General features: G+C 37.0%; 1 protein-coding gene across 1 annotated transcript in view; it reads right to left on the bottom strand.

Annotated features, from left to right (window-relative positions):
* Nucleotides 1–12,615, bottom strand: part of LOC5579206 (protein phosphatase PP2A 55 kDa regulatory subunit) — a 178,625-nt gene extending 166,010 nt beyond the window's left edge. The window contains exon 1 of the mRNA XM_021857621.1: nucleotides 12,500–12,615. The gene's annotated coding sequence lies outside the window, so the exon portion shown is untranslated. The remainder of the gene's footprint in view (nucleotides 1–12,499) is intronic.
* Nucleotides 12,616–13,220: the final 605 nt, after the last annotated feature.

Raw genomic sequence — 13,220 nt, 5'->3', positions numbered from 1 at the left:
AGGAAAGTTAATAATAATGTAATGTTTTGAATTTAAAAATGGAAAAAGTATTTAAAAAGTACAGTCAACTCTCCATAACATGGAGAAGGAAACATCGAGTTAGGGGGGGTATCTCTTTTTTAAAAGTTGAAAATATTTTTCGTGGCATTCTTATTAATTGAAAAGATTTCTGATGAAATTGGTACTCACCTTAATTCCAGAAGAAACCCAAAATGAAAAGTTCATTATATAACGTTTATTAGGTCCACCAACGGTTTTCTATGATAATCAAAGGAGGAATTTATTGGAAATATGTCAAAGAGTTCTTGGTGAAATCACCAAAAAATACTTGAAAATTTCCTGGAAGAGTCCTTGAATGATAAGGGATTATTATGTGTTTTTTATGAGATATTGTCAAAGGTTTTCCTTCTAGCGGAATTTGGGGCAAGTGTGCCATAGGGGCAAGTTTGCCACCCCTTATTTTAAAAAAAAACTACAAAATATATTTTTTCTTTGAGCTTAACTACATGTTCCCTAATAGTTCATAAAACGATGATCAAAATTTGACAAAAATTGCTCTATTTTTCAAGTATTTGCATCAATTTTTGTAAGAACACTATATATATTGTTTATAAATAGCATGGTGAGAGGTAAAATAATAACAGATTTTTCAAACGTACTGTACATCGTGAAGCTATACAAAAATGAAAGTTATTGTGGCATGTGGACGAAAACAATATTTAGTTTCACATACGAAATCCATCTTGGTTGAAATCTATACTTTTTGGGGCAAGTGTGCCACCTATTTGGTAAAAACAAATGGTTGGAGTGAAATTCATAAAAATGTAAACATCGTCCACAAAATCATAATAATGAACCAAATTGAAGCACCAGTAGTAGTTTCTGAGTTGTAGAAGGGGAATAGCGAATATTTTTGCTCCCAAAGTGATTTTTACTCCAAATATTCGATAATATCATGGTTTTAGGCGTTTTCAGAACTGTTTTACTTATATTTTACCGTTATTTAGGGCTGACCAGGGTAATATTATACAGATCCTCCATAATAAAAGGGTAATTCATATATCGTATTGAATGAAGACAAAAATAACCATTTGAGCTATTCGAATTGACTAGTAGAGAGTTCCGCATGTAATGACCCTTGTTATAAATCATCTCCTTATGACGGTAAATTTCAAAATATTTTTTAAATTATCAATAAGTCTCTGCTTTGTAAGTAATATCAATATTGTAAATTTTGCACCCTATCGGACGCGACGATTTGTAATCGTCGCTGGTGAAACCGTCGCCAAAATCGTCGCCAGCCAAGCAACCGCTGTGAAGTTGACGTTTCACCAGTCTTACCAACTTAATGGCAAATCACCTCCTTTGATTTATTTTCGGGTATTTGACGTTTCGCCAGTCTTGCCAACACAAAGGCAAACCACCTCCTTTGATTGGTTTGCTGGCGGCGATTTTATCAGTCTGTTCAAAAGTTGACGGCGCGTTTTGTTGCGAATGAAACAGACAATATAAAATAAAGAAATTTTTATTACAAGTAGAATTACATGCGATGTTCATTCGTTGGCCGTCTTGCCCCATAGTGTTAAAAATTAGGTAATTTTGGATGATTTTTGAAATGCTCCAAAACTAATACTTTTTGAAAATATTTTCATTTTAAATGACATAGTATTTATGAAAACATGCTAAACTAACATCGGGAGGCTAAATTAGTGGGTTTTTTAGGCTTTAGATAAAGTTAGAGAACAATTTGCTTAAGGTGGCACACTTGTCCCAAATCCCGCTACTTATCTGTCAATTCATATAGGTACTTTCGTTTTGTTCGTTTCGTACCATTTTTATCTGTGGTTTGTTTTAAGCGTCTGTGCTCACGAGAGGTGTAGGTTAAAAATAAGAGCGACTGAGCAGCAAGAGAAACCTAAATGCAATCATGGCCAGCTATCTGAAACATCTACTTCTCGATCTGTTCTACTACTCCTTATGTAAACATTTGCGTGTTGCGTGTGTAAAAACGACCTTCCTCCCCCTTCTCATTCGCATTCCGCTTAGGTGCTCCAAGATTTGTATGGGAACATAAGCATAAGCATGTAAATGATAGAAGCAAACGATGGAGACGCGTGGTACCAGTTACACCAGTGCCAACTTCGTCATATCAGTTTGACGATGAAAGGGAAACTCCAGGAACGAGAAAGCGTCTTTGTCGCGTTTTTCGTCATCATCATATGGGGCGAGCAAAAGTATGTCGGAAATTAAAGCCTCCCTCATGAATAAGCAGTGGCAGCATTCTGGCAGGAACGCGCGTTTCCCGCATTGCTGATTCTATTTTAGGAAACGTAGGTAGCATCGTCGTCCTTCGGAACCGGGAGCTTTCGACTCTATTGTTAGAAGCGGAGAATCTACTTTATCGCTTTCCTATTCTTGGTTCGGCCTTTCGTTATGCTTTACAGTAGATCAATTTTCGGGTTATGGAATTTTAAGATATCACGACGTAACTCTCGACAAATTTTAGCATTTCCCATTTTTAACAACATGAATACAAAAATCTTCCGTATATTCATGGACGATCCTTCTAGTTTTTTGTTTTTTTTTGGAAAAATATTTGAGGTCTTTCTTAGTGGAGTGGTTATTTAAACTAAACCTTTTTCAATCCCAAAAGTTCGACATAACCTGAGACTCAGGGTATATCCAATGCGCTGCATACCCGTATACTATTTTGGTGAAAATTCCACAAACAACAAAAAATCTGTTTATCGATCGGTCGGGTGCAGATTAAATATTTAGGATTTTCGGTCCCAAATGTTCGCATACAGTGCCGGCAGCAGCTGCAGCAGCAGCAGCCTGAACGCGAGTGGGAAACGTTTCGGTAATGCTTCCCCGAGGAAATTCCAGACTTGTTGCTTGGCTACGGCCGAAATCGGTTCTAACCGACAAAAGCCAATGCTGGCGTGGAGACGGATTGGGGGTCGGATAGATGACGACGCTCGAGACGGATGATGTAATAATTGAATTCCGGGCGGAATAAAAGTTTAGTGGGATGCCATCCTTGCAAGGTCAAGGTACATGATTTGAGTTCCTAAGTTAAGGATAGGAAACATATGGTGGGAAGGTGGGCAAAAGCAAACAAATTATGTTACGGGTGATCAGATGGAGCGTGGCTATTTGTGGTATTATGAATCTTGGATTTGGATTGGATTTGGATTGGATTTGGATTGGATTGGATTGGATTGGATTTGGATTGGATTTGGATTGGATTTGGATTGGATTTGGATTGGATTTGGATTGGATTTGGATTGGATTTGGATTGGATTTGGATTGGATTTGGATTGGATTTGGATTGGATTTGGATTGGATTTGGATTGGATTGGATTGGATTTGGATTGGATTTGGATTGGATTTGGATTGGATTTGGATTGGATTTGGATTGGATTTGGATTGGATTTGGATTGGATTTGGATTGGATTTGGATTGGATTTGGATTGGATTTGGATTGGATTTGGATTGGATTTGGATTGGATTTGGATTGGATTTGGATTGGATTTGGATTGGATTTGGATTGGATTTGGATTGGATTTGGATTGGATTTGGATTGGATTTGGATTGGATTTGGATTGGATTGGATTTGGATTGGATTTGGATTGGATTTGGATTGGATTTGGATTGGATTGTTGGATTTGGATTGGATTTGGATTGGATTTGGATTGGATTTGGATTGGATTTGGATTGGATTTGGATTGGATTGGATTGGATTGGTTGGATTGGATTTGGATTGGATTTGGATTGGATTTGGATTGGATTTGGATTGGATTTGGATTGGATTTGGATTGGATTTGGATTGGATTGGATTGGATTTGGATTGGATTTGGATTGGATTTGGATTGGATTTGGATTGGATTTGGATTGGATTTGGATTGGATTTGGATTGGATTTGGATTGGATTTGGATTGGATTTGGATTGGATTTGGATTGGATTTGGATTGGATTGGATTGGATTGGATTTGGATTGGATTTGGATTGGATTTGGATTGGATTTGGATTGGATTTGGATTGGATTTGGATTGGATTTGGATTGGATTTGGATTGGATTTGGATTGGATTTGGATTGGATTTGGATTGGATTTGGATTGGATTTGGATTGGATTTGGATTGGATTTGGATTGGATTTGGATTGGATTTGGATTGGATTTGGATTGGATTTGGATTGGATTTGGATTGGATTTGGATTGGATTTGGATTGGATTTGGATTGGATTTGGATTGGATTTGGATTGGATTGGTTGGATTGGATTTGGATTGGATTTGGATTGGATTTGGATTGGATTTGGATTGGATTTGGATTGGATTTGGATTGGATTTGGATTGGATTTGGATTGGATTTGGATTGGATTTGGATTGGATTTGGATTGGATTTGGATTGGATTTGGATTGGATTTGGATTGGATTTGGATTGGATTTGGATTGGATTTGGATTGGATTTGGATTGGATTTGGATTGGATTTGGATTGGATTTGGATTGGATTTGGATTGGATTTGGATTGGATTTGGATTGGATTTGGATTGGATTTGGATTGGATTTGGATTGGATTTGGATTGGATTTGGATTGGATTTGGATTGGATTTGGATTGGATTTGGATTGGATTTGGATTGGATTTGGATTGGATTTGGATTGGATTTGGATTGGATTTGGATTGGATTTGGATTGGATTTGGATTGGATTTGGATTGGATTTGGATTGGATTTGGATTGGATTTGCTTCTGCTTCTGCTTCTGCTTCTGCTTCTGCTTCTGCTTCTGCTTCTGCTTCTGCTTCTGCTTCTGCTTCTGCTTCTGCTTCTGCTTCTGCTTCTGCTTCTGCTTCTGCTTCTGCTTCTGCTTCTGCTTCTGCTTCTGCTTCTGCTTCTGCTTCTGCTTCTGCTTCTGCTTCTGCTTCTGCTTCTGCTTCTGCTTCTGCTTCTGCTTCTGCTTCTGCTTCTGCTTCTGCTTCTGCTTCTGCTTCTGCTTCTGCTTCTGCTTCTGCTTCTGCTTCTGCTTCTGCTTCTGCTTCTGCTTCTGCTTCTGCTTCTGCTTCTGCTTCTGCTTCTGCTTCTGCTTCTGCTTCTGCTTCTGCTTCTGCTTCTGCTTCTGCTTCTGCTTCTGCTTCTGCTTCTGCTTCTGCTTCTGCTTCTGCTTCTGCTTCTGCTTCTGCTTCTGCTTCTGCTTCTGCTTCTGCTTCTGCTTCTGCTTCTGCTTCTGCTTCTGCTTCTGCTTCTGCTTCTGCTTCTGCTTCTGCTTCTCTCTTCTGCTTCTGCTTCTGCTTCTGCTTCTGCTCTGCTTCTGCTTCTGCTTCTGCTTTTTGCTTTTTGCTTTTGCTTTTTGCTCGCAAATATGGTTTGTTTTTCAATGTAAGGTATTTCCTTATCAACTTCGAAACGGAAAAAAACATTCAAAGCTTCCATCATGATTGAGATCCCTTTTCAACGTCTGAATCTACCTGAATCTGCCAACAACGCTGCAAACGCCCACAAAGCATATGTTTTTCCTCTGGTTTCCCCCATCCAGGTTTCCCATTTCGTCGATTTAATGAATCGCTCATCCGTTGTTGATTAGTATCCCATCGCAAACAAAACTAGGTAGACCGCATCATTATTTTACTTTTAATTATTGATATACACATACATGCATACTCCCTGCTACAGTTTGGCCTGCCTTGAGCATCTAATAAATTCTCTTTGAGCTGTAAAGACCAGGTTTTGGATCTGTTGACAGCTCAGTAAGCTTACAGATATAACAAACAATTATTTTCAACACGACCAAGATTCGAACCCGTTACTTCGGGATTAACTATATCACTCGCAGGATTAGGCGTAGGTAGACTTTGTCGGTGAGTACTTAGACCCTCATCACAGGAGAGCTGTATTATCAAGGTGTGCGCTGTGAGTGAAAGTGGGGATCGTATTTGTATCAATTCGCCATCAACGCGTGTATCACGATGAATATTTCCTTTTGATTAAATTTCTCATCTTCAATTAATTATAGAGCAAACCCCGTTTCACATGTATATCCTTTCATGGTGCCTGGATACCGAGACGAGACCATACCCAACGAGAGGATCGTGGGAGATGGACGAGAACGAGCAGTACAGTGAGCATGAGCTCCACCATCTCGTCGCCAGCTTTCTATTACATTGTTAACCCTTTATAAGGCTGTGGGAACTATTTTGCCAGCAACAATTGCTATATTTCAACTGGATATATCTGACCAACAATTTTTCAAGCAGTTAGAGATATCTCAAGTTTGTTATCACTTCATATTTTTAAAACAATTCAATTATGTTTTTGATTTTTTTCCAAAAAGTTTTTTGATCAATTTCGTCCTTTGAAAGACTAACATAATGACAGCTCGCGTATTACCCAAAATTTGAGTGGTTTTGGTTTACCGTGCACAGTTTTGTTCACAAATTGCAAAGGAGGCCATGTTGCGAGAATAAACACTGGTTGTCTTAACGAACGTGGATGAACTTTTTAATCTAATTAGTAGTCTGAATTCATTCCTTTGTAATTTTGTAATTTCTATAATATCCATGAAGTTTATCATTTGTTTACCTTCCTTGTGAAAACAAACCATACGAAACAGATCTGGTAAAAATCGGTCGATTTTTGCCATCCATTCTTTGAAATATATAGATTGGAAGAGGTCTACTTAAGAGATATGCTTTCCAATTATTCTCAAATTGATAGAAAAGTATCGTGAACACTTGATTGACCATCGACCAAAAGTTCATAAGTTTTTATAAGCGTTTTACAAAATCAAAAATTCTTAAGCATTTTCTACCAAAAATTAATTTTAGACTAAGTTTCTTTATTCAAAATGAATGAACAAATGTATCAAAATATTTTTTTTTTGTTCATTACTCTATGTATTCACTGCCATCCAATGTAGTATAAGCTGATTCCTTGCTTGGTTTCCTCGGCCTTATAAAGGGCTAGAACATCCCCACTCGCATCCCTATTTGTTGTTGCTGCTGCTGCTGTTCACGCCATGCCGCTTTTGAATATGGATGGGGCTAACAAAGATAGCCATCGCAACGAGGCCGAGGCGGGATCCGAGCTTTTGAACTTTGCTTATTAATAAACACAAGCCTCTAGCATTTCTAGTGGCTTCGCCAACGTAAAGTGCAATCATACATATAGTGACTCAAATCAAACCGAGCCATAGCGTCGTGTTTCGGAAAAAAAAAATCGAATAGGTATGACCTTCCAAGAAGCATATGACTCGATTGAAAATGTTAAATCAGTTTGTCTGAGGAAGTCTATTCTCCTTCGGCAATCTGTCTCGTACTGTGCGCGCACAATTTTTTTTTTTTCCTTCAACGAAAACATACGTTAAAAGATGCTTCAAAATATAGAAAACTAAACAAAAGTTTCAACTTTCTGCTTAAGACGAAACGGATTGTGTTAAAAAAGAGTCCTAAATTTCAGAACAATCCCAGTGTATAAAAGTTGAGCCCCTGTGACATCTGGGAAATCCCTAAAAGTCAAGTAAAAAATGCTAAAAGGTTAGGTAAGGTTTAATAAAATATTTTCGGGGAACTTTTGGAAGTCTCTCTAAAGATATTCTTCTACAAAAACCTGTAGAAACTTCTAACTGGATGAATTTCCAGATTGATAAATAAAGGATACTTTGATGAATTTCAAGTTTGAATTCATTTTTGAGAGAATCCCAATCCTACATAATAATCCTATATATTGAAGGAAGAACGCAGCAGGCTTTGCCCCGAACTGTCGGGGCTTTATTTTGCTCCACGTGCTTTTTTGGCTGGTTTTAAGCCATCCGGATTTTAGTATGAAAGTGAATCACCGAAAGCCCCCGGAGTTTAACGTTGAAATTCGAGTTTTTCTTTTGCAATGTTTTACGGCCATTTGCAACTGGCTAGTGAGTTTATGCAATTCAATTTGATACAATTTGTCACTGAAATTTTCTACCGTAAGTACTTCGCCACCCAGTGTTGATTCATGTTAAAAATAATCGGTAATAAATCGCAAAAAGCCTCTTTCTGGCAAAAGGAACAAAATTTGTTTAATTAGATTTAACAAATACCGTTAAATTTAATTAGAAGCAACAAATACCGCGTTCTATAATTCGGTTTGTTGGAGAAAAGTGCTTTAATGTGAATCGAAAACGTTGTGAAATTCAAGACATTGAAAAAATTGTTTTTTTTTGGTGGTGTAATAACGAACGAATGCGCGGCAAAGGCGAAAGGGGAAGAAAAGTCGATCCCAAGGTTGCCTGGTTGAGTCGAAGATTTCCATGGTGACGGCAATGCCGCCTTTGATGGTTTTCGGTGCGATTGTTCTGATTATGATTCTTACTACAAAACTCAATACATGTCAGTTTTGTAGAAAACATCTTTTAAACTGGAAGGTGACTTCTGAATGGACGTGTCTCTCCAGCCATTCTGAAATGGGTCACCAGATCTGCAAAAGAGCTATCACCTTCTAACTCCTGGACTAAACCTTTTTGCAAAAGAATTGGGTTGTTTAGTGAAGAAAAATTCACAGTTTTTTAAGCTTGATCGGAAAAGCACATTTTTCTTAATGTAACATGATTTTATTGCTCTTTAAAATCTTAATTTTGATAATTTACTATATCAAAATTAAGATTTTAAAATATTTTATTCCGTCCATCAATTACATTTCAATTTACATAATGACAGCTCGTCCCGAAGTAAAATTTGCCGAGGGGTGATTCAAACGCGGTTTCCATATTAGGCTACACGCAAACAAATTTTGTTGTATAATCTACCGAATCCATGGTAGAATTAAGAACTGCACCAACTATTTTCAACCGACTACAAAAATCTGTTAAGTTTTCTATAATCTGGTACAAATCACTGAGCAGTGCAGTTAATGTGACTATGTCCATAGTAACTTCGACTACACAGCATTGTATTTCGATCCGTGACATCCACCGTACAACACAGTGTGGTCAAAAGTATAATGCCAAACTTGTCAAATCTAGAATGTTTCTAGTCATTAATACAACAATTGTGGTTAAATAAAACCATTAAAAAAATGAATTTGATCGATTTATTTATTATTATCATTTTCTTGTTTCAACATTTTAAAGTAAAACCCTGCAATTCTCAGCGCTTTGTTCAACCATTGAACGACCAAGACAATGTTTTTAAAAACAGTGCTTTAACAAAAGTTGTTGCAAATAGTTCAAAATCATTTCAAGAATTCTTGGCTGAAAACCAATAGTTAGTTGATTTATCACATTTTATAAGTTAAATGTGCGTATAAAAACTTTTTAATAATTAATGAACTAATGGTGCCAACTCTATTTAGCTAGTATTTGTAGAGTACCGTTCGATCAGCTGTTTCCATAGTTAATCCGATTTCTTAAAAAAAAACATTTTCATTTGTTCGGCAATCGTCAGTAATATCTGGAAAAGAGTAGAATTGGGTCCTAAAATTTTTAATAAAATCTTGTTTTTATTTAACAACACGAAAGAGCATGTTACTTCAAGTACTTTAGCATTTTTTTTTTCGCACAAATAACGGCTATATCATGTTTAAACTTTAATTTTAAAATTGGGTCAAAAAATGAACCTTGACACTTGAGATCATGTTTGACGTTCGCTTAGTCGACAAAAACACCACAGGGGTGTTAGTTTTAACACTGGGGTTGTTCCTATCTGACATTTCGGAAGGGACACGGAAAACAAAATACACCCAAAATTTGAGTTTAAGCCAAGGGGTGTGACAAAATCTAAAAAAACATAAAAAAATGTTGTTTGGACTTAAACCAACGGAAAACATTAGAAAATTGAGTAAACATGTATTTTTGGCCTAAACTTAAGCGTTTAGCACTAAAATCGGGACAGGGCTTTAGGACCCTATTGACCCGTTTAGCAAAAAAGAATAGTACACAATTTTTTAAGGCAGAAAATAGTGTACTCTAAAAAGAGTACGTCTGGTAACCCTAGTCGGAGACATCAATAATAGACGAAAGAAATATACCATCAAATATACGATACGATACGATTTTAATCGATTCGGATAGTTGCCAGAAATAAGCACTAGTATACCCGAAAATCATGAGCAATTTAGGGCAAACCCACCATAAAGTAAGTACCAAAACAATGCGAGGAGCAGCATTTTACACAGATAAAGAGACGTAGCACAGAAAAAATTGCCATCGACCATACGATCATTTCAAATTCGCCAGGTTTCAAACCTCACAACCAGAGGTGCATGCATCATTGTTCTTCGTGTTTGATATTTCACACTACCGCCATCTACAGGTCTTGTTGCACTAAAGAATATTGTGCAACTTTTTCATCTAATTATAATGGTGTAATGGTGTGTGGGTTTTCAAAAAAAAAAAGTTCCAACCATTACGTCTGTTTGTCTGTGATTTCAATCTGTTACGAAATTCAGGTTATAAGAAATAATTCAGAACGACATGATAAACATAGACTACTATCATCAGAAATGGTTAGCAAAAACATTCCTTCTTTCACCGTAAATTAATGGAACGCCACTCTTCATTATCGAGTTATGTTTCAAGCCGCTTACAGTCAAAGCATGGTGTGCTCTTCATTGGACGTGTATCAGTTTTTCTTCTGAAAAAAAAACATGATTTCAAAAGAATAGGGTCCTAAAGCCCTGTCCCAATTTTAAAAAAAAAACTTAAACCCCTGTGGTGTTTTTGTCGACTAAGCGAACGTCAAACATGATCTCAAGTGTCAAGGTTCATTTATGGACCCAATTTTCAAATTAAAGTTTAAACATGATATAGCCGTTATTTGAGCGGGAAAAATTGCCAAAGTAGTTGCAGTAGGATGCTCTTTCGTGTTATTGAATAAAAACAAGATTTCATTAAAAATTTTAGGACCCAATTATCAAGAACTTTATCCATAGTTTCCAGAAACTATTTTGAAAATTCTAAACGAAAATTTTTGAATAATTCTTGTAGTCAAGGATTTTTAAATAATTCTTGTAGTTCAAGGATTGCTCCAGTAATTTATTCTACAATTCTATATATGAAAATCATATGATGAGGTATGTGGAAATCTGTTGGGTTGGGTTGCGTTTTTACTATCATTATATGCAAAAAAAAATGAGAACGTTGAAACAATCCAGTTACCAATGGAAAAAGGTACAACGTCAATTGTATTCGCACAGCTAATGTTCGTCCTTGAAACGTGCTGGTCTTTTACATGTTCGAATGCTTATCACGCCGGTCTTCAATAGACCACTCATTTCGTACTACCATGCGGTTATGCATATGCTCAGTAAAGTGGAAAACCGAGTAGAAAGCGAAAACACAATGCATGCGCGGTGCCTCGAGGATATTTTTCTATAAACTTGCTCTCGGAAGAAAGTGCTTTGCTTGAAGCTACTGAGGATATACTCAGACGCTCAGACAGTATATCCCATATGATTTTTCACTCGTCGATTACTGCATTTTTCTTTTTATTTCCCTGTACGTAAATCCCATGCATATAACTGCATTTCATATTTTTATCAGACCTAATCGCTACATTTTATATTTTACTTCAAAAGACAATGAATAACTCTGAACGATAATTGAATTCTCGCATAATTTATGATCTTGTCTTATAAGCCAAAAGTAATCAAGTGTGCAGCTTGTTGTCACTGAGCAAACAAATGGATTAACAAGTTTTTTTTACCAATGCTACGATGAAGAGAAGATCCTCCTTTATCTCATACATGCGCAACATTCCCACCGTTGGAACGATAACAATGTGTAGTTGTTAAATGTTAGATGTTAAATAAAATCATGAAACGAGCTCATCCTCCATCCTTGACTGAGCAGCCAAAAATCTCTTTCAACTTCACTTAACGCATACAGATCAAATGGGAAAGTAATCACTTTGGAGACTCAGAAAAAATAACATTTTATCGAAAAAAAAATCAGTCAAAGTTGAGTAATTGGGCTCAACTACTCTCGGTGCAAGATCTAGTGGTTCATCGATACCCCATAAAACAGCATTTTAAAACGAGAGAAGTGCCACAAAAAAGCCGTTTGAAAACGAGAATAGAGTCACAAGCCGACTATTGTTACGGCCATCTTTGGATTCTGAAATGTTTCACCTTAATGTAGTATTAACCGAATAGGGAAGAATCTGTAAATCCATCAATTTTAGTGCATTTACCTACAAGGTTTATACTCTGTCAGATACATTTTGAGGCTAAGTGTCTTGCCCACATCATACATAACACAAACACACATGTAGGTACGGTGCTAATAGTCACATTCATTCCTGATATCCCTTTCGTTGATCGGTAAATTTCGTTACGCGCTCCGTTTTTCCCTGGACTAGCACATGACACACTAAATTCTCATATAAGCCCGCCTAATTACATTTTCGCACATTGAGTGTATCTCCAGCGTCACATATGTACTGTGAGTTAATTCTCACTATTACGCAGCATCCATACAAAACACTGTGAAGCATTTTTTTTTCCCCAAACTATCAATTCAGAAAGAATATTACCAAACGCACTATCGCAACGTAGTTTCACATCGCGAATCAAAATAAACCACGAACACTGAGAAGCAACCAACATTGCAAGGAATCACATTTCCGGTGATTCGAAAGCTTCCGTCCCAATCGAAATCCGGCTCAGCACTGATTCGCATATGCATCGCATGCAAAAAGTCTGCTTGAGAAAACAATAAAGAGCGCCAAGAAGGCCAAACATGTTCCTGTTCTAGTACTTCAATGTCGTAAATCGGTTTCGCTACGATTGAAACGATATGCTTGAGAGCGAGATCTCCAGACTTATTTTTTTAAATAAAATTGAAGCGTTTTCCACTCATCAAAGTTGCGGACCCTTGGGTCATATTTTACAAATTCAATGTGAATTTGTTTGAAATTTATATATGAAATATTGTGTGATCATAACAGTGCACTTTTTTTTAGCGTGTCTGATGCATCGAGAGCGTAACATAAGAGTGAGAAAATTTCTCATTTAAGGTGAAGATTAATCGAAGCCAAACCTCAAATTTTCAATAGCACGAATCTAGAGAACCAACCGTTTTTAATCGATTGCTCACTCGCAGGTGGTGACCAATCGATTAAGTTTTCAGCTCAAACGGGTGTTCGGTTCTCCAGATTTGTGCTCTTGAAAATTTGAGGTTTGGCTTCGATTCATCTTCACCTTATTGCCTGTTATATTTTCGTGCACGCTTAGAATAATTCAGTCGAGATTCGC

Source organism: Aedes aegypti, chromosome 1 (genome assembly GCF_002204515.2).
Source record: "Aedes aegypti strain LVP_AGWG chromosome 1, AaegL5.0 Primary Assembly, whole genome shotgun sequence".
NCBI classification, from domain to species: domain Eukaryota; kingdom Metazoa; phylum Arthropoda; class Insecta; order Diptera; family Culicidae; genus Aedes; species Aedes aegypti.
Note: the sequence above shows the minus strand (reverse complement) of the source record. Positions and strands in the feature narration are given on the sequence as shown.